Raw genomic sequence first — 22,175 nt, 5'->3', positions numbered from 1 at the left:
GGCTCTCCGCCCCCAGCTCACGCGGGGTTCAAAATCTTTCCCGCCCAGGCGTGACGCGAGGGAAGAAAACAATCGGCGGATCCGGAGCGCGGGGGCCTGGGCCCGGCGGCGGGGCGGGGGGCGGGGGCGGGGGCGGGGCGGGGACCCGGGCCGAGCCCCCCGCGCAGCCCCGTTCTGAGCCGGGCGGACCGGCGCGCTGGGGCCCGGAGGTGACACAAAGAAGCCGGAGAGACCATCGCGGCCCGCGGGCGCTCGCCCCGATCCCCGCGGCGCCCCGCCCGCTGACAAGTTTGCGGCGCCCTCCACGCACCCCGCGCTCCCCACCCCGGCAAAGTTTCCGGGGGCCGGGCTCGGACCCCCGCAGCGGGTGGGGCCCCCGCCCCCGCCCCTTCCCCTCCCTCCCTCCCTCCCTGTCCGTCCCTCCCTCCCCGCCCCAGCCCGCTCCCTCCGGGGCGCACCGGGGCGCTGGGGGCCGCGACCGCGCTCACCGCCGCAGGCCGGCCGGGGGGCGTGAGCGCGGGCGCGGGCCGGGGCCGGGGCCGGCGCAGGTCGGGCCCCGCGGGCCTCGCTCCCTGGATCGCGCCCTTCGCTGGCTCTCGCTCCGTTTTCCGTCCAGCCCGAGGCCCCGCGCGCAGCACAGCGCGCTCCGCTCCTCGGCGCCTGGAGAGCTACAGACCACGCCCCGCGCCTCCCCGCCCGCCCGCCGCCCGCCTCCGAGTCCCGCGCCCGCCGCTCGGCGGCCAGTGCGCAGCCCGCCCGCGGGCCCGGAGGCGGAGCCGCCCTCCCCCGCGGGCCCGCGGCCGCCCTGGGCCGCCAACTTTCTTTCCGTGTTTCGGGACGTCGGAGACGGTCTGAGGGAGATGCTAACTCGGGGCAGGTTAACGGCCGGGGGCCGGAGGGATGTCACAGACTCCCTCAGAAAAGCTTTTCCGCCCGATTTCATCGAGGAATTTCTCCAACCTTCCCGGACTCCTGGGTCTTTGAGATGGGGGTGACCGGGCAGATGTGCAAATTAGCTACCAAACTTTGACGGACTCATCTAATCTTTGCGGACCCTTTGAAGAGTTGGGACTTGATGACCTCTAAGATCTGGGTCGGTATTTCTTATAGCGTGGTCCAGACTTCAGGATCCCCTGGAGGGAAGGCGAGGCTTTGTGAAAATGCAGAACCCTGGGTCCCTGCCTCCCCCGGCTCCAGAAAGGCCTCAATCCTATGACACCGTATACATCTTCCAGATCTGAAACTCACTGGAAGCTGGGTCCTTGGGAATCCATCCTGCAGGTGCCAATTTGATATACCAGCAAATTACTCAATGCCTTTGGACTCAGGATGATGTCATTTGACTCCCACTTACCTCCTGCACGGCTAGGGCAGCATTATTAAAGCACTTAGAGTCCTGAATGAAAGGTATTGTATGAACTCACTGTTGTTACATAAATAAGTGACTTTAAAATATTTATTGTGTTTGTATTGCAATCAAATTTAACTTCTTATAAATCCAAGTTCATATATATTGTGTGGCTACAGAATCTTGCCTGGATTACTTAGTTAAATTTGGTGGTTATGACCCAAACCAAATGGTAAGGAGCAGACATTAGAGTTTTGATAATGCATTCAGTTAACACATATTAATGAAGAAAAAAAAATAATTGTAGATCTTACCCAAGGTTTGGGACAACCGTTTCAAAAACTTGTACTCTTTGAGTACTGGAATGATTCAGTTATTTGACGTGCACATTTTTCTTGATGGGCAAAAGCTCAACTCAACAAAACAGCACAGTGTCAACCTATGTGCCATTCCTTGTATTCCAAGATAATCATTCCGATAGTATCACTTCTCTTCTTAGACTACCCATGTGTGCATTATTTATAATTAATGGCTTGGGTCACAACAAAGGTCTATAAAGCAAGAAGATCCTTCTGGTCTGAGAGTGTCTTTTCATAGAAACATTTTGCCCGATGCAATACATACAAATTAAAGAGCCAGTTTCAGGAAAGTGTGGGCTCTAGGGTTCATGGAGCTGTCTACAAAGCATTGTCTGTTACTTTTCGTCTCTGTTCTATTCATGCTATTCATTTCCATTTTACATCGGTTGCTTCCTTTAGAGTAAATGCTGCAAAATCATCATGGCAACAGTCTCTGGAGAAAATATTATGAATCATTTAATTATTGTTCCCTTCTAGGCATCTATGCTACAAGTCCTCAAAGTGAAAGGACTATTGTTCCATATTGTATCTAGTGCACTTACCAGAGTCCAGAATAAAGTGTCTCAAAATGTTTTCAGATGTCCCCAGTTAGAGTCTTTTAATGATCTATAGTGTCTCCTAGCCATGCCTGTTTGGATATAAAAGCAAAACCTACTTTTAAATCAGCAAATTAGACTAATGACAGGAGCACTGAAACAGATCCTCTATGCTTTGAAATGAAAATAAAAAGTAATACATACCTAAACCAAACAGAGCCACACCCGGTTCTTTTGAAACACAACACTGAGCATGTGAGCGGATGGCTCATATGCTTACATCTCTGACTGGCAGAGTCAGGGTTGCCATGAACTCAGCCCTGCCCACATTCTCCCATGCACCAAAAACAAAACAAAACAAAACAAAAAACAAACAAACAAACAAAAAAAAAAACAGTACAATAACATAGTATGATGTCATGTTATGCCTCTTAGCTATTATTTACATCCAGCATCTGTATTTATAGCAGAAGATCCCATTCAGTTCAACAGCTTACCTGAGGGAATTGCCAGCTCCAATTGTGCTAAACACAAATTTTACAAATTGATCAAACTAAAAGCACATCTGTGACTTGGTACACAAGCATGCAGTGGCATACGGTGAGAACTGCCAAAGCAGACATTCAATACCTACTGGCACATTGTACTGAGCAGGACAAATAACATAGTCTGAGGCATTCAGGTGAGTTGGATATCCTCGTGCCATTAAAGAAATTAAATTCACCACTCTTAAAGTTAGGCAGCAACTCCTCTCTGTCACAGCATGGATTGCTGTGAACTAGAGTTGTTGTTTACATTCCTGTGTCCCACACTAGGCTGCCCAGCTCCTTGTCTTTGCATCCAGAGTGCCTATGTAAGAATGGCAATGGATTTTATAGTGGGAGCAAATTCTAGTCTTGTACTTGGGTGTCATGTTGGGAAGTTTGGCAAGAAAAGATACAAATTGAATAGACACTGAGTCTCTGCCAGGGGCACAGAAGGAAGAAAAATTGACACTAGTATCATCTATTTATCAATCCTGATGGTAATAGAAGATAATAACGTTACATGATTGACCAGATGGATAACTGAGTTTAAGAACAACACAAACTATCTTTAGCTGAAGGGGCATGTATTATGTTAATTAATCTGAGGCAGGATGAAACCATTTTACTACTTCCATTTTATCAACAGAGTTACTACTAAAGACAAAAGGACATTGGCTTAGAGCTAAGCTACTCCTTGTTAGGATATTAAGTCTGCTGATCTCAAGGAACAATCTTTCGCCACAATATTTTTTACCATTGGGAGCACTTGTATAGGCCTGGGATGAAAATAGCTGGCCAGGAAAACGGCTATGTTCCTCTTTGTCCAAGATTTCAATCACACCCTGTAAAGATCTGAGCTCCTTATCTCATTCTGGTCTTGTTTCCTGCCAAACCTGGAAACTGACAGAAATAAATGTTGGCTAATTGCTCCCTTGACCAATGTGATCTCTCTGACCATTGTCCTGATTCAAATAAAAAGCTGGATCCAACAACATGCAAGTACCCACTGTCAATTTATGCAGTTGATGGTCTCCTAAAATACCGAGCCAATCAATCAAGTTTCTGCCAGTTGAATCAAAGAGGCCAACATTCTAGAGTTTGAAGAAAAACTAAGACAAATATGCCACTATTAAATGAAAACATATGTAAAGTGCTATGCATGGAGCTTGGCAGGGAGGAAGCATTTAACAAATAACCACTATTATTGCAATAATTTTAGTCAGTAACAGCGGGCATTATTTCAAAAGCACTTTTATTGTATTGATAAATTATTGTATTGGATTAAAGAAATATCCCATAACTCATCTCATTTTACATGGGAGACAGACAAAGCCTGAGAATTAAATATTTGTCTAATAACATAAAACTAGTATCGGCAGTCCCTGGATTAGAACCTAGAGAAGTTTTTAGCAAAATAAAAGCACCACTTAGAGGAACCCTGTTGTATATCTTGTTTGTTTTACTCTCAAATGCAGAACATTGAATTTACCATACTGCTCAGTTTACAATAAAATACAATAAAAATGAGGGACATCAACATCTCTCTCAAGCCAATGCAGGCCTGACGGATCAAATTAGACATATAAAAAATTGAACAACATAATAAATAAAGTAAATCTCATGGATATATTTAAATTTACACCTCAGAAATAGAGAGTATACTTTCTCCCCAAGCACATTTGGACTCGGTCATGAAAATTAACATTGTACTGTGTCACTCCTCAATAATAGAACTAGAAATAATGCAAATAGTATTTTAATTAAATAATAGTAATAAACATTATAATAATACTGAAAATTGATAACAAGATCTGAAAGAAAATGATCCTTTCCACCTAGAAATTTTAAAGTGTACTTTTAAAGAAGTATTGGATGAAATGAAACTTAGTGTACAAATTGAATTCATAATTTCTAAAAACAAAAAATAAATGGAAACAGTATTTATCAGAATCTGTAAAAAACAAACCAGTGATTATTAGGGGAAAATTTGTAGCCTTCAAATGTTTATACAATGAAAATAAAAGAATGACTATAAATGGATTATATTTCTAACTCAAAAAGCTATACCAGGGCAGCCCTGGTGGCTCAGCGGTTTAGCCCAGGGTGTGATCCTGGAAATCCGGAATCGAGTCCCGTGACGGGCTCCCTGCATAGAGCCTGCTTCTCCCTCTGCCTGTGTCTCTGCGCCTCTCTCTCTCTCTCTCTCTCTGTGTCTTTCATGAATAAATAAATAAAATCTTTTAAAAAAAAAAAGCTATACCAAAGAAAAGCAGAAGGAAAAAATAAAGATAAAAACAGAAATCAATGAGGCTGAATACAGAGAACCAATAGGTAAATAAGTAAATTGGCCTGCTATTTGAAAAAAATATATTTTAATGACAGACTGACTAGTAAACCTAATCTAGAAAAAAGTGGACAAAAGCATAAACATTCAAAATAAGAAATGATAAGACAGCCATTAAAATAGAAAGTGACAGGGTATTGTGTAATTATTTTCATAGTATTAGACTCCAATATGCCAAAATCAATCCCACTAAATATAGAAACCTGGACAAACCAATTTTATTGGTACATCCAGACAATCCTAAAAAGAAATGAGCTATCAGCCATGAAAAAACGCAGAGGAAAATTTTTTTAAGTAGGTCAGGTTTGAACTCACAACCCTGAGATCAAGACCTGAATTGAGATCAAGAGTCAGTGGCCTAACCAACTGAGCCACCCAGACCCCACCAAATACAGAGGAAACTTAAAAGCATGTTACTAAGAAGCTAATCTGAAAACGCTATTTACTGTATGACTTCAACAATGTAACATTTTAAAAAGGCAAAACTATGGGGACAGTAAAATCATCAGTGGTTTCCAGACATTAGGGGAAGGAAGGTGAGGAGGTGGACCACAAAGGACTTTTAGGGCAGTGAAACTATTCTGTGTGGTAATATAATGGTGCATACATGTAATTACACAATTATCTAAACCCATACAATATTCAACACCAAGAGGAAACCCTCCTGTAAACTATGGACTTTGAGTGATAATGATTTATCAATATAAGTATATTGATTACAACAAATGTACCTGGTAGGGGATGTTGATAGTGTGTAGAGGGCAGGACATATACAGGAACTTTCTGTACCTTCCACTCAATTTTTGGTGTAAACCTAAAACTGCTCTAAAAAATAGTCTGGGCAGATCCGGTTGCTCAGCGGTTTAGCGCAGCCTGCAGCCCCGGGTGTGATCCTGGAGATCTGGGATCGAGTCCCATGTCCGGCTCCCTGCATGGAGCCTGCTTCTCCCTCTGCGTGTGTCTCTGCTTCTCAATCTCTCTCTCCCTCTCTGTGTCTCTCTTGAATAAATAAATAAAAACCTTTTTAAAAAATTAAAAAATAAAGTCTATTAAAACCTTAAAAAAAAAAGCAACAACAAAAGTCTTTTTTTTTAAGATTTTATTTTTTTAAATTTTATTTGTTTATGATAGTCACAGAGAGAGAGAGAGAGGCAGAGACACAGGCAGAGGGAGAAGCAGGCTCCATGCACCGGGAGCCCGGCGTGGGACTCGATCCCGGGTCTCCAGGATCGCGCCCTGGGCCAAAGGCAGGCGCCAAACCGCTGCGCCACCCAGAGATCCCAACAACAAAAGTTTTTATGTCCAAGATGGATTTGTTCTAAAAACATAAGAATGGTTTGACATTAAGAAGACCATTAATAGGGAGATCCCTGGGTGGTTCAGTGGTTTAGCGCCTGCCTTCGGCCTGGGGCATGTTCCTGGAGTCCCGGCATGGAGTCCCGGGATAGAGTTCTGAGTCCTGCATGGAGCCTGCTTCTCCCTCTGCCTGTATCTCTGCCTCTCTCTCTCTCTCTCTGTATCTCTGGTTAATAAATAAATAAATAAAGTCTTTTTTTAAAAAAAGACCATTAATATAATTTATCCAATAATGTAATATACACAAGGAAGAAATAATAAGATTAGTTCCACAGGTGCTGAAAAGATCTTTGACACAATTCAATATCTATTTGTTTTTTTTAAAAATTCAATAAAATAAAAATTGATAAATACTTCATAACATAATACAATATACCTCAGCAGCTCACTTGCCAGGGAAAGATTAGAGGCATTCTAACTAAGGTCAGAAACAAAGCAAGAATGCCCACTATCTCCATAACTTACTATTTTAATGGAGATCAGTCAATGTCATAAGACAAAACAATTCAATTAAAAGCATAAAATTGAAAAGAAGTGAAATTACATTTACATTACATCTTTTTTAAAAATGACAAACTGGGAGGAAATATTGCTATTTACATGACAAGTAAAGGGCTAATTACCATAATGTATGTTTAAAAATGATTAGAATCATCAAAATCCAATAGAGAAAATGGGCAAAACACATGAACAGAAAACTCACAAAGATATATAAGTGGATCTCAAACATATGAGATGTCCAACTTCAGAAAAGAAATCCAAATTAAAATTACACTGAAATATTATTTAGTACCAATTAGTTTGGCAAAAATTCAAACGTCTGACAATGCACTCCTTTCACATGGCTCTGTGGAAAAACACTCTCATATATTGTTGCTGAGTGCAGAATAGTTTGATCCCATATAGAGAAAAATTTGGCAATATCTCGTAAAAGCTACATATAATCCCACTAGGAATTTGCCCTGAGGAAGTAGTTCCACAAAAACAAAACAAAACATGCACAAGGTTTTCCACTGTGGCACTATTTGTTCACTGCCAGATGATTTGTCTTAGATTTTGCCAATGGGAGATGGATATAGGAAGGCAGGAGAAGGGGAGAAGACACTTGCTTCCTGTTTCCAGTGCCAATCAGATCCCTTCAGCAGCATGAGGACAGCTACAGCTATACCTCCAGCCTTCTGCTGCTGTTGGCACTCACAGTTTCAACTGCTTGGCACCTTCCTCCTAGAAGTTCCAACACGAATCTCAGAATGCTCCTACAAACATCTGAGCACTAGCAGTGGGGCATCGGAGAACCAGTCCCATGGTACCTAACAGGGCACCAGAGGTGAGCCAGTACTTGTAGAGAACTGAGCATAGCCTGAGGGAGCCCCTCCTCCAGGTCCCTAGATCCTACCCATGCTATCCCTACATCTTCCATTTTGTTCCCTATTGTTTTCTTCCTACAGTTATTAATTACAGGAGACCTAAATAAGTGGAAGGATGTATCGTGTTCATGTAATGGCAATCAGCAAACTACCCTTGGCAGAGACATCATAAAGATTGGGGTCTCTAAAAAAATCACATAAAGCAAAACCAGTCTCCAGGCTAGAATGCTTACTTTGGAGCTGTTACTTGAAAGAGAAAAAAGTCTATATTTTAAGCCCACTATTAGGGTTCTCTTTTATATAACAAGTTTAGGCTTATGCCCACTAAGATACTGGATTAAGGATTTATTTTTTTAAGATTTTATTTATTTATTCATGAGAGACACAGAAAGAGAGAGAGAGGTAGAGACACAGGCAGAGGGAGAAGCAGGCCCATGCAGGGAGCCCCATGCGGGACTCGATCCCGGGACTCCAGGATCACACTCTGGACCAAAGGCAGGTGCTAAACCACTGAGCTACCCAGGGATCCCCTGGATTAAGGATTTAGATGTGAAAACCAAAAATGTTTAAACTTTTAGAAGAAAATAGAAATTATCTTCATAACCTCTGGATATGAAATGATTTCTTAACAAAGGCACAAAATCACTAGCTATTAAAAAACATTAAAATTAAGAACTTTTCATTAAAAGACACTATTAAAGGAGTGAAAATGAGTTTTCATCATAAGGAGAACTTTCTCTTTTTCCTTTTTTCTTTTTATTGTATCTACATGAGAATATGGATGTTACCTGAACATATTGCAGTGATCATTTCACTATATAAACCAAACCATCGTGTTATACATCTTAAATTTATTCAGTAATGTATATCAATTAGTTCTCAATAAAACTGAAAAAAATAATAAAACATAAAGGTTAAAAAGGGAGGGCTGAAAAGACAAATCACAGAAAGGAGATATCTTGGGCACATATAATGGACAAGGATCTAGAATCCAGAATATATTGTGAAAATTAAGGGAAACTTTACTAAAATGGAGTCAGAAGGTTCAGGAGGGAGAGCTCGCATGCCCTACCACTTGTCAGTTTCAGACCCAAAAGAAGAGAGGGACCTTGCAGGTGAAAGGTCCTGCAGGAGAAAGAAGGGCTAACCTTCTCTTCTGGCAACAGTACAGCCCATGAGAGATGGTCAGATTCAGCCAATGAAAAACTACTATACTTCCAACTCCCAATAAATGTAAATGGACTTTTTGTTTATAACAGCCTTCCCAGCTTCCCCCTTTCCTCTGTAAAAGATCTTACCTCTCCTTTGGTTGTTGGACTTGGCCATTGACTTTGGATAGTTAACTTGTCCCAGATTATAATTCTTTGCTACTGCTGAAAAAACGCATCTTTTGCTAATAAATAACTAGAAGTATTATTTTTAAGGTTAATAACATGGGAGCACCTGGGTGGCTCAGTTGGTTAAGCATCCATCTCTTGATTTTGGCTCAGGTCATGATCTCAGGATCATGAGGTCAAGCCCTACATCAGGCTCCACACTAGGCGTGGAATCTGCTTGGGAGTCTCTCTCTCCCTCTCCCCCACCCTTACTCACATGTGTGTGCACTCTTTCTCTCTCTCCTTTTTTTTTTTAAAGATTTTATTTATTTATTCATGAAAGACACAGATAGAGGGGGAGGTAGGGTCCATGCAGGGAGCCAGATGTGGGATTCGATCCATTCCAGGATCAGGCTCTGAGCCAAAGGCAGACGCTCAACCACTTAGCCTCCCAGGCATCCCTGCACTCTTTCTCTCAAAAAAAAAAAAAAAAAAAGGTTAACAACATGTAGAAGAACTTCTACAAAATCAATGAGAAATAGTAGACAAATAGAATACTTGAACACTACCTTTAGTGAAGAGAAAACTCAAATGGTCAATAACTAGGAAAAAAATGTTCCACCTTATTATAATCAGAAAATTTTAAGTAAGACCATAGTGAAGTAATTTTTAACCGTTAGGTATTGAAAAAATTAAGAAATCAGAAAATACCAAGAGCTAATGAAGATATAGATCAATAAGAACTCTTATACACTGCTGTTGGTAAAAATTGTTTTGAAGATCAATTTCACATTACCTTGTAAACTAAACATTTGCAAACTGAAACAGAAGATTTCCATTTCTATGTATACACTGTGTATATCTGTGGCCAGCGCAAAATGTACATATATGTGATATGCACAAAAAATGTATATGTAGTTACATTAGTTAGTTAAGTGTCTGATGCTTGATTTCAGTTCAGGTCATGAACCTAAGTTCATGGGATCAAGCCCCATGCCAGGCTCCTTGCTCAGCAGGGAGTCTTCTTAAGGCTTCTTTCTCCCTCTGCTCCTTCCTTTGCTTGTGGTCTCTTTCCAAAATAAATGAATAAATCTTAAAAATACATACATATATATTTTTTATATATATAGGTGGATAAGTTACTGAGTGGATCAGTTGGTTAAGTGTCTGCCTTCAGCTCAGGTCATGATCCCAGAACCCTGGGATCAAGCCCCCTATCAGGCTCCACACCCTGTGAGAGTCTGTTTGTCCCTCTCCCTCTGCCCTTCTCCCTGCTCATGTTCTGTCTCTCCTTCTTTCACTCTCTCAAATAAATAATTTTTTAAATGACTCATATATGGTTCTAATAGCATTATTTTTTAAAATAAACCTTACTGAGGAATAATTTAATATATTTAAAATAAAATGTATAGATTTTAGGTGTACAGTTCAATGAGTTTTTTTTTTTTTTTTTTTTTAAGATTTCTTTATTTGGGATCCCTGGGTGGCGCAGCGGTTTGGCGCCTGCCTTTGGCCCAGGGCGCGATCCTGGAGACCCGGGATCGAATCCCACATCGGGCTCCCGGTGCATGGAGCCTGCTTCTCCCTCTGCCTGTGTCTCTGCCTCTCTCTCTCTCTGTGTGTGACTATCATAAATAAATAAAAATTAAAAAAAAAAAAAAGATTTCTTTATTTGAGAAAGAGATAGTGAGTGAGTGGGAGGTGGAGCAGAGGGAAAGGGAGAGGGAGAGTGCAGAACCAAACTGGAGTGCAGGACTCAATCCTATGACTCATAAGATCACGACCTGAACCAAAATCATAAATCAGACACTTAACGGATTGAGCCACCCAGGCGCCCCAGTTCACTGAGTTTTAATGAATGCATATACATGTGCTAACATTTCCACAATCAAAATATAAAACATTTACATAACCCCAGAAAATTCCCTGTACCTCTTTGTAGTCAATTTCTTCCTCTAGGCATCCATTGATCTGATTTCTAAGCATAGATTGGTTTTATCTGTTCTAAAATGTATATAAATGGGCAGCCCGGGTGGCTCAGTGGTTTAGTGCTGCCTTCAGTCCAGGGCCTGATCCTGGAGACCCAGGATCGAGTTCCACGTCAGGCACTCTGCATGGAGCCTGCTTCTTCCTTTGCCTGTTTCTGCCTCTCTCTCTCTCTCTCTCTCTCTCTGTGTCTCTCATGAATAAATAAATAAAGCCTTTAAAAAATTAAATAAAATTTGGGATCCCTGGGTGGCGCAGTGGTTTGGCACCTGCCTTTGGCCCAGGGTGCGATCCTGAAGACCCGAGATCGAATCCCACAGTGGGCTCCCGGTGCATGGAGCCTGCTTCTCCCTCTGCCTGTGTCTCTGCCTCTCTCTCTGTGACTATCACAAATAAATAAATTGAAAAAAAATTTTAAAAATTAAATAAAATTTATATAAATGAAATTCTATAGTACGCATTCGTTTATGCTGGCTTCTTTCACTCAAAAGACTGTTTCGGACATTTGTTGGGGGAAAATAAATTTTCATTACTCTTCATGATCCTTCTAGATGTACGAATCAAAATGGCATGAGACAGATTAACAGAAGAAAATCAAATTTACCTCCATAGATATAACAGGAGAAAATCAAATTCACCTTCATAGGTATAGGAAATCCACATAGACATGGAATTCCAGAGACAGGCAACATGAGGTTTATCTGAGCTAAGGAGAGGGGTAGAGGTCTGGATATGCAAAGGAAAGGAAGACCATTAGCCAGAAGGTGAGAGATGTTTGGAAAACAAAGTTTGCTCTATTCTCTCTTAGGTAAAGGGATTTCTAAGATAATAATATTCTAGGGTACTAAGATAAGTTTCTTAGGTAAAGAGGAATCTCTTTTAATAGTCCTTTTCCTGATACATGCAAGTAGCTGCAGGGGAGGTATAAAGATTTTCTGGAATCTATTGGGTTTTGATTGCTTTTAACTCAACATAATTTCCATGCCAAAGTGGCTGACCTTGAGGCAGCCTACTCTTGCCCCTACAGATTCATCTGTTTTTGTTTTTGTTTGTTTTTCAAGATTTTATTTATTTATTCATGAGAGACAGAGAGGGGCAGAGACATAGGCAGAGGGAGAAGCAGGCTCCCTTGCAGGGATCCCCAGACGCCAGGATCACACCCTGAGCCGAATGCAGATGCTCAATGGCTGAGCTACCCAGGCATCCCTCATCTGTGTTTTTGCATATAACAGCAGTTTGTTCATTTTTATTGCTAAATAATTTTCCATTGTATATCACACTCATTGATGGCCACTGGATTGTTTTTATTTGGGGTTATTATAGATAAATCTGTGGAAAATATTCTGTGCAAGTCATATTATAAGCATATGTTGTTATTTCTCTTGGGTAAATACCTAGGGATGCTAGGAAACTGAGTAGATACATGCTTAATTTTATACAAAAGTGTGAAACGGTTTTTCTTTTTTTTTTTTTAAGATTTTATTTATTTATCCATGAGAGACACAGAGAGATGCAGAGAGAGAGAGGCAGAGACACAGGCAGAGGGAGATGCAGGCTCCACGCAGGGAGCCCGATGTGGGACTCGATCCCGGGCCTTCAGGATCACGCCCTGGGCTGAAGGCAGCGCTAAACCACTGAGCCATCCAGGATGCCCGTGAAACTGTTTTTCAAAGTGATTGGATCATTTTACACTTCCACGGGCATTGTATAATATTTCCAATTACCATACTTGGTATCATCAGTCTTTTTAATGATAATCATTCTGATGGGTGTGAAGAAGTATGTCAGTGTGATTTTAATATGCATTTCCTTGATATTAGTGATATTGAGCTTCTTCTCATTTGCCAGTTAAACCAATATATACCTATATGTGCCTACCTACACATATATAAACATATATCTTCTCTTGTGAAGTGTCTGTTGAAATATTTTGTCTACTTTTAATTTGAGTTTCTGTTTTTATATTGTTGTCAGAGTTCTTTATATAGTCAATTATCAGATTTATTTTCTATCTTGCAAATATTTTCTCCCAGTGTGTGATTTGACTTTTTATTTTCTTATCGGTATCTTTGGAAAGCTGGTTTGGTTTTCGTTGTTACTGTTTGAATTTAAATATATAAATTATCAACAAACAGGTATTTACTTCATAAATGAAGAAATAATGTTCATGATAGGTCATCTGCTAAAACCTCTCAAGAGAGTAAGTCTTGAAATGTGGATTATATGATAACAATTTGTTTAAAATATTTTTGAGGAACTATCAAATATTTTTTCCAAAGTGACTACACCATTTTACAATCCTACTAGCCATGTATGAGGGTTCTAATTTCTCCATATTCTTACCAAAACTTATTATTGTCTGTCTTATTCATCTTAGCTATTCTACTGTGTGTGAAGTAGTATCTCATTGTGGTTTTGACTTGTATGTTAAACATCTTTCATGTACTTATTGGCTATTTACATATCTTCTTTGGAGAACTGTCTATTCAGATACTTTGCTCAGATGCTGGGTCTTTTGTATTTTTATTGCTAAGCGGTAAGCATTCTTTAGTCATTCTGAATATAAGTTCTTTGTCTGATATATGATTTGCAAATATTTTCTCTCCCATTCTGTGTATTGGTTTTTCATTTTTTGTTTCTTTAAAGTACAAAAGGTTTTAATTTCGACAAACTTGGGGATCCCTGCGTGGCTCAGCGGTTTAGCACCTGCCTTTGGTCCAGGGCATGATCCTGGAGTCCCGGGATTGAGTCCCACATCAGGCTTCCTGTATGGAGCCTGCTACACCCTCTGCTTGTGTCTCTGCCTCTCTCTCTCTCTCTCTCTCTCTGTGTGTGTGTCTCTAGTGAATGAATAAGTCTTTAAATTTTCTTTTTGACAAACTCTAATTTATCTATTTTTCCTTTTGTTACTGTTTTTGAGAAGCCATCATCTAACCTGAAAATATACACTTAAGTTTTCTTCTATAAGTTTTATAGTTTTAGCTCTTATATTTATGTCAGTGATCCATTTGGAGTTAATTTTTGCATATGGTGTGATATAGGGGTCCAGCTTCATTCTTTTGCTTGTAAATATCCAATTTGCATGTGTCTCAACACCATTCATTGAGAAAACTTTTTTCTTATTGAAATTTTCTTATTGAAAATCAACTTTTCAGCAAATTTTCTTATTGAAAATCAACTGACCATAAATGTTAGACTTACTCATTCCTTCCTGTACTTCTGAATTTATATCTTATATCATTTCCTACATCCTTAAGAATTTCCTTTAGCATTTCTTATGTCAGCATTATTTATAATAGCAAAGCAAATGAAAGGCCCCAAATGTCCATAGATAAAAGAATAGATTAATAAAATGAGTTATTTTCTCACTAGAGAATATCATCTAACAGTGAAAATGAAATACCTACATACAAAAACAGACAACTTGTAGAAATAGAGTATTAAGAACTCTGACTTTAACTTGTATGACATGATAATTCATTGTAGTGATTTGAGCAGAGGAAGAATATAATCTGACTTACATTTTAACAGGATTCTTCTGGGTGCTGTTGAGGCTACGTTATGAGTGAGGAGGAGGGCAAGGGCAAAAGTTGGCAGATCTACTCTGAGGCTATATTAATAATTCAGGCAAGAGATGATAGTGTCTTGGACCACAATGCAGCGGTGGGATGATGAGAAGTGATAGAATTCTGGATATATTTTGAAGGTACATTTAACATAATTGAGAGATGTTGGTAAAGGTGAAGAAATCAAGTAGGTATTAGAGTGAAAGGAAAATGAATCAGTTTTAGAGTATTTTTTCAAATAATACCATAGTTGGTATACTGATATTGCAGAAATTATGAAACATGGTAGGTGAAAGGAGTCAGTGACCCCAGTGTTTTTCATCTGAACAAGTGGAAGAATAAATTTTTTATATTACTGTCTGCACTTTTCTAGAGGTTAGAAATATTTTATTATACACAAATGCTGAGAATATGTTTAATAATTATTATAAAATGAATTAAAATAATATTTTAAAATTTGGAGATTTTCAAAATTAGAATAATATTTAAGGAATAAGATACTAAAAAACACTGGAGGGAGTATCTCTAAGACATGTGTATCTTCAAACTTTTCCATAAAATTTTGCATTACAATAATTATTATGTATGCATAATAACAGCAGTTTTATCTATTTTTAGTATTTTTTTATTGATGCACAGTTAAGACATAAAAAAAGGGCAGGCATTTAATATGCATTCAGTATTCATTTGTTAAATAAATGGGCAAAAAGAGCCGTATTTATTCTCCAGCTCCAATTCTTTCCTTATTATTTAAACTCCATCAATACTGTGTTTGATTTACACTGTTCTACATGTGAAAAACTAAGAGACAGCAATATATTTGTGTCATAATTATTAACAGAGTTAATATCAGTAACTACAAAATCAATCTGAAGAACTTTATTATTTTTTTTTAATCTGAAGAACTTTAAAGAAAAATCCAGAGATAAATTTTTAAAGAGATATTTTAACCTGTGAAATATATGAACAAGTTAAATTAAGAAACTCAGATTTCCTTACATATTCTTTGCTATGCATATCTTGGAATGTGTCTACTTATAAGAGATTACAAAAAATAAGACAATCTTTTGAGATAGAAGATAGAGCAGCTTATGTTCTGCAGGGCAAGATTCTACGTTGATACATTTATCATTCTTGCTAGGTGATAGCAAAGCTGACTCGATTAACAGCATGGTTATTCAAGTATGGTTAGCATACCACTGGGGCTCACATGAGTATTTTAGTTGAGGATACCTAAACACACCTTGTTAAAAAATACAAATCTGTGACTCTATAGATGTCAATGTTTAGGACTAGGTTAAAGTAGGTATTACAATGAAAGGAATATGAGTTAAAATTATTTTAAAATAATAGCACAGTTGGTATGATGATATTGCAAAAAGGTAGTGAAAGAAGTTTTAGAAACATTGGGTTAAAGGAATAAGAAAGGGGATAGGGCACATTTTATGCCATTAATAATGAGTTATTAAATTAATGAGCTTTGGAAAGGTAATTGGCAATCTGGTCGGATACTACTTCTCTTTTTTTTATGATTTTATTTTCAAGTAATCTCTACACCCAACATGGGGCTTGAATTTACAACCCCAAGATCAAGAGTCATAGGCTCCACTGACTGAGCCAGCTAGGTGCCCCTGGACAGATACTACTTCTAAATGATCCATGGACAATTACTCAAAGACAAAATATAAACAGATGATACTAAAGAAAAGGTGCTAATATTTAGTTGTGGTGTTATCGGATACAAAGATATGTAGCACTTGTCAATCAGTGGTCAGCTCATTGAGTGTCTGTTGGTCTGTTTTATGTCTCTCTTCACATTCATTATCTAATTGTGAAAGAAAAGTACAAGAAGACGGGCTATATCTATGTGCTTTACCTCCTTTGGTATTGGTAGAGCAGAACATATATGTGGATATTAATAAATATTTTAATATTAATGAAATAATAGTATATGACATGATTTGACTCAAAAACAACTATTTGTTGAAAAATAATATGCATACAGAAAAAAAAACATGTTATAACTACATAGTTCAGTGAGTTTCTACAAATGAAATGAACTCCTAGAACTTCATTTATCTTTGTTTCTAAACTGTATGTATCACCTGAACTTATTTGTTCATGTTTACCTGAATGAAATAGAACATTTGACCACTCATTGGGATTTCATGCCATGTCGTATATGTGATGCTTTTTTTTAAAGATTTATTTATTTATTTGTTTGTTTGTTTGTTTATTTATGATAGACATAGAGAGAGAGAGAGAGAGGCAGAGATACAGGCAGAGGGAGAAGCAGGCTCCATGCTGGGACCCTGATGTGGGACTCAATCCCGGAACTCCAGGATCGCGCCCTGGGCCAAAGGCAGGTGCTAAACCGCTGAGCCACCCAGGGATCCCCTGTGATGCTTTTAATATTTAAAATCTACATGTGGAATAATTGAGCTTTTTTTCTATTATTTTTTCTTCTGCCTCAATTCGGGGTGGAGGGGGGATTACCATTAAAATGTTATCCCTGGAGTGCCACAAAGAATTCTTTTTATTTTAAACACCTTGAATTCCAACAGCAATGGCTTTATTCCTTTTTTTCTCCTGAGTAGCCCCTTCTCCTTTGTTCAAGTCGACGTCCAAATAGACATAATAATTGCATTATTCACCAATAAAATTTTCCTGCTTTGGAAGTTGTTAAATTTAAGTTGTTAAGCTCTAGCTTATTAACAATCATAGCCTTCTGGTCATTTCTCTTCTATGACAACAGTTAAACACTAAAACAGAAATGGAGAATCCACCAAATCTCACACCCCATCCCCCATGATAATTGTGTTCTGGACTCCTTATCTACACCTAAAATAATAATTTTCCCTTGATGAATTATAATGATTTTCAAATTCAGAAAAGAACTTCACCAGGATTAGAGAAAATCACAAAATTAGAATATTGGCTAGCATTTTAATTAAAATTTCAAGTAGCTTTGATAATGAGCAATTACATGTTTTGAATTTCACTGGCTGATACAATAAAGCAGAATAAATTTTTGCACCTATACTTTAAGAACTACTGATCATCTTTCTCTGGTCTTTTTCTTTTTTCTTTTTCTTTTTCTTGCTCATTTTTTTCTTGTTCCTGTTTGTGAGTCTATCTCCATTTTATTTCATCCTACACTAAGTCCTCTTTAACTAAAGAGCTTTAACTAAAGAGCTTCTTCCTCTTCTTCCTTGGTATGTATGTGCCATACCTTGTGGTATGTATGCCTCCTTTCCTTTGAATCTCCATCCATTTTTATTTTTTCTTTTTTCCATCATCCACTAATTTTTATATTTTCTGTCTCTGTTCCTGTTTCTCTCTGTTTCTGGATTCTTTCCTTCCTTTCTTCTATTTCTGCTCTTCTTTCTCTTGCCTGATAACCAAACAAATCTATCTCAAGCGCTTAGGGGGTTGAGTGGTTCAGTCAGTTAAGTGTCTGCCTTCAGCTTAGGTCATGATCCCAGGATCCTGGGATCGTGTCCTGCGTGGAGCTCCCTGCTCAATGGGGAGTCTGCTTCTCCCTCTTCCTTTACCTCTCCCCTTTGCTCATGCTCTCTCTCTCCCAAAGAAGTAAATAAAATCTTAAGAAAAAAAAGAGCTTAGAGCAATGTATACCTGATTAATTTTAAAATCATAATCTGTTAGTTTTGTTTTCTTTTTAATCCATTATATTTATTTTGATTTTTTGTAAAGATTTTATTTATTTATTTGAGAGAGAGGAGCAAGAGAGAGAGAAAGATAAAGAGTGAGAAAGAGAGAGAGACAATAAGCAACTGGAGGAGCAGAAGGAGTGGGAAAGCAAACTCCTCACTGAGCAGGAGCCAGATATGGGGCTCAATCCCAGGACCCTGAGATCATGACCTGAGCCAAAATCAAGAGTCAGACGCTTAACTAACTGAGCCACCCAGGCACCCCATCTAATTAGTTTTTTAAATAAAGTATATTATTTTGATTACTTTGATAGTCACTAAGATTTTTAGAAAAAAATGAGTATTATACTCAAACATCTATTTCCAGAAGGTAGTAGAAAGTATGTGTTTTAAGAAAATAGTTAATGAAAATAAATCAGTACTTACACATATGCTGGAGAAAATCTTGAACTTCAAATGAAAAAAAAAAAAAATAATCATACAAGCATACAGGCTAAAACAAAAATCAAGAGCAAATGTCAAAAACAACAGCAAAAAGAATTAACCATGCTCAGATTTTTCTTCTATGACATCACATATTAGAAAGCAATAAAATAAAGCCCTTGAACTTAGAAATTGAGTCCCAAGTCTTCTATACTTAGTCAGGATGTCACTTCATACATAAAGACAATAGACTGTAATATACAAGGGGTTCTGAAAACAATAAATACCCATAACACTTCCTGAAAAAAATCTTCTAAGAGAGGATTAAAATAGAGATTTAAAAATGGGGAGAGATCACTGAATTGAAGGTGAGAATTATAAAACAATGTAATCATAAAATTATATAATAATAATGTGCGCAACTACAAATGTTTTTAACAAGTCTTAAAAGATACATAATGTAAAGATAAAAATAAAATGAATACAAGAAATTATTCCAATTCCCCAGAGAAATGGGGAAAAATAATGAGGAGGTTCAGGAAAAAGTTTTAAAAATGTCTTGATAACTTTATTTTTTAAGTGTACAATTCAAAGACTTCTGGTATATTCACAGTTTCACATCCATCATCACAAGCCGTTTTAGGATATTTTGATTACTCCAAAAAGAAACCTCACAACCCTTAATGGTCATGTCACAACCCCACAACCACCACCACATTTTGCCCTAGGTAATCACTAATTACTTTTCATATAATTGGAATCATACACAAATATAGGATTATACATAAATTGTACATAAATACATGGCCCTCTGTGACTGGCATCTTTCTCTTAAGTGTGTTTTAAAGGTTCATCTATTTTGTAGCACATACCAGCACTTTATTCTTTTTATAACCAAGTGATATTCCATACAGGTATACCACTTTCATGATGGACATTTGCTTTTTCTCACCTTTTGGCTATTGCAAATAAGGCTGCATTGAAAATTTGTGTGTAGGTTTGTATGAACATATGTGCTTATTTCTCTAAGAGGGGTGAATCATATGGTAACTCCATACTTAACCATTGAGGGGCTGCCAAACTGGTTTTCAAAGTGGCTGCCCCATTTAATATTCTGACTAGCAATGTATGAACAATAGAACTTGTACATATCCTATGCAATACTTATTTTTTTAAATATGTACTTATTTATTTTTAGGAGCAGGCAGGGGCAGAGGGAGAAGGGGAGAGAGACAGAACCAGGAGCAGACTCCCCGCTGAGTGGGAAGCCCCACAAGGGGCTCAATCTCACAACCCTGAGATCATAACCTGGGCCAAACCAAGGGTCAGGCACTCACCCAACTGAGCCACCAGGCACCCTTCTAGCCAATACTTATTAACTGTCTTTTTGATTATAGCCTTCCTAGCGCGAAGTGGTATCTCATAATGGTTTTAATTTGCATTTCTCTAATGACGAATGATGCTAAACATTTTCCATGTACATGTTGCTTTTGCCTATTTTTTTTTTTGGAGTCATAATTCTTAAAATATTTTGTACATTTTTTAATTGAGTTGTCTTTTATTGTTGTTGGTAAGAGTTCATATACTCTGGATACTAGATGTTTATCAGATATATAACTTGCAAGGAGGGATCCCTGGGTGGCTCAGCAGTTTGGCGCCTGCCTTTGGCCTGGGGCGTGATCCTGGAGTTCCGGGATCGAGTCCTGCATTGGGCTCCTGGCATGGAGCCTGCTTCTCACTCTGCCTGTGTCTCTGCCTCTCTCTCTCTCTCTCTCTCATAAATAAATAAATCTTTAAAAAAAACAAACAAATATTTCCTCCTATTCAGTGGATTGTCTTTTCACTTCCTCGATGGAGTTCTTCAAAGATTAAAAGGTTTTAATTTTGAAGAAGTTCAATGATCTATTTTTTCTTTCATAGTTTGTACTTCTGGCATCATATTTAAGAAAACATTACCTCACTCAAGATCACAAAGATATTCATATAGATTTTTTTCTAGAAGTTTGTTTATAGTTTTAGCTCTTACATTTATTTTATTTTATTTTTTTTTAGCTCTTACATTGAAGTTAATGTTCCTTTTTTGGTTAATTTTTATAAGTGGTATGAGACGTAACTTCATTTTTGTGGATGGTAGGAGCTCAACTTCATACTTTTGCATGTGGATACCCAGTTTTTCCCAGCACCATTTAGTAAAAAACTTATTATTTTATGTTCCTATTCAGTTTTCTTAGCACCCTCATCAAAGACCAATTGACCATAAATATGAGGATTTATTTCTGGATTCTCAATGGTATTCCATTGATCTATATGTCTATACTTATGACAGCAACACACTATTTTGATTACTGTAGTTTTTGGCAAGTTTTGAAGCTGGGGAGTGTGAGTCCTCCAAATTTGTTATTATTTTTCTTTAAAAAAAAAAGATTTATTTATTTACTCATGAGAGGCACAGAGAGAGGCAGAGACATAGGCAGAGGGAGAAGCAGGCTCCTCACAGGGAGCCTGATATGAGACTTTATCCCGGATCCTGGGATCACACTCTGAGCCAAAGGCAGACGCTCAACCGCTGAGCTACCCAGGCATCCCTGTTATTATTTTTCAAGATTGTTTTGGCTCTTCTGGTCTCTTGCATTTCCATATGAGTTTTTGGATAAGCTTGCCTAATTTCTGCAAAAAATGGCACCTGAGATTTTTACAAGGATTGCATCCAATCTGTAGATCAATTTAAGGAATATTCCCATCTGAACAATATTAAGTATTCCAACCATGAATGGGATGTGTTTCCATTTGGTTAGGTCTTTCTTTCAATGATGTGTTATAGTTTCATTGTATAAGTCTTGTGCTTCTTTTTATTTATTTATTTATTTATTTATTTATTTATGCTTCTTTTTAAAAATTTATTCCTAAGTATGTTATGCTTTTTGATGCCATTGTGAATGGCTTTCAAACTGCAATTTCTGAGTTTTTACTGGCAGTATATAGAAATGCAACTGATTTTTGTATATTGATTGTGTATCCCGCAACCTTGTTAAACTTTATTAGCTCCAGTATTTTTTGGTAGATAAAATAGAATATTCTACATAAAAGATCATGTCATCAACCTTAAAGACACTTTAACTTCTTCCTGTTCAATCTTAGTGCCTTTTTTTTTTTCTTTTTGGAGGGGTCTTATTGCACTGGATAGAAACTCTAGTGCAATGTTGGACAGATGTAATGAGAGTAGACATCCATGCCTTGTTCCTGGTTTTAGGGGAAAGCATTTAGTTTTTCACCATTAAATGTATTGTTACTATAGTTTTCTTCATCAATATCCTTTATCAGGTTGAGAAAATTTCCTTCTTTTCTTAAGTTTCCAAGAGCTTATCTTTTACATCTA

The 22,175-nt window shown here is 38.1% G+C and overlaps 1 protein-coding gene and 1 long non-coding RNA gene across 2 annotated transcripts in view; one reads left to right on the top strand and one right to left on the bottom strand.

Annotated features, from left to right (window-relative positions):
* Positions 1 to 506, bottom strand: part of SYNE2 (spectrin repeat containing nuclear envelope protein 2) — a 320,213-nt gene extending 319,707 nt beyond the window's left edge. The window contains exon 1 of the mRNA XM_077909580.1: positions 489 to 506. The gene's annotated coding sequence lies outside the window, so the exon portion shown is untranslated. The remainder of the gene's footprint in view (positions 1 to 488) is intronic.
* A 252-nt stretch (positions 507 to 758) lies between these two features.
* The window catches only part of LOC144320714 (uncharacterized), a 67,882-nt gene continuing 46,465 nt past the window's right edge, over positions 759 to 22,175 (top strand). Inside the window, exon 1 of the long non-coding RNA XR_013386327.1 lies at positions 759 to 1,407. This is a non-coding gene — a long non-coding RNA (uncharacterized LOC144320714). The remainder of the gene's footprint in view (positions 1,408 to 22,175) is intronic.

This window comes from Canis aureus, chromosome 9, assembly GCF_053574225.1.
Source record: "Canis aureus isolate CA01 chromosome 9, VMU_Caureus_v.1.0, whole genome shotgun sequence".
NCBI lineage: Eukaryota > Metazoa > Chordata > Mammalia > Carnivora > Canidae > Canis > Canis aureus.
Note: the sequence above shows the minus strand (reverse complement) of the source record. Positions and strands in the feature narration are given on the sequence as shown.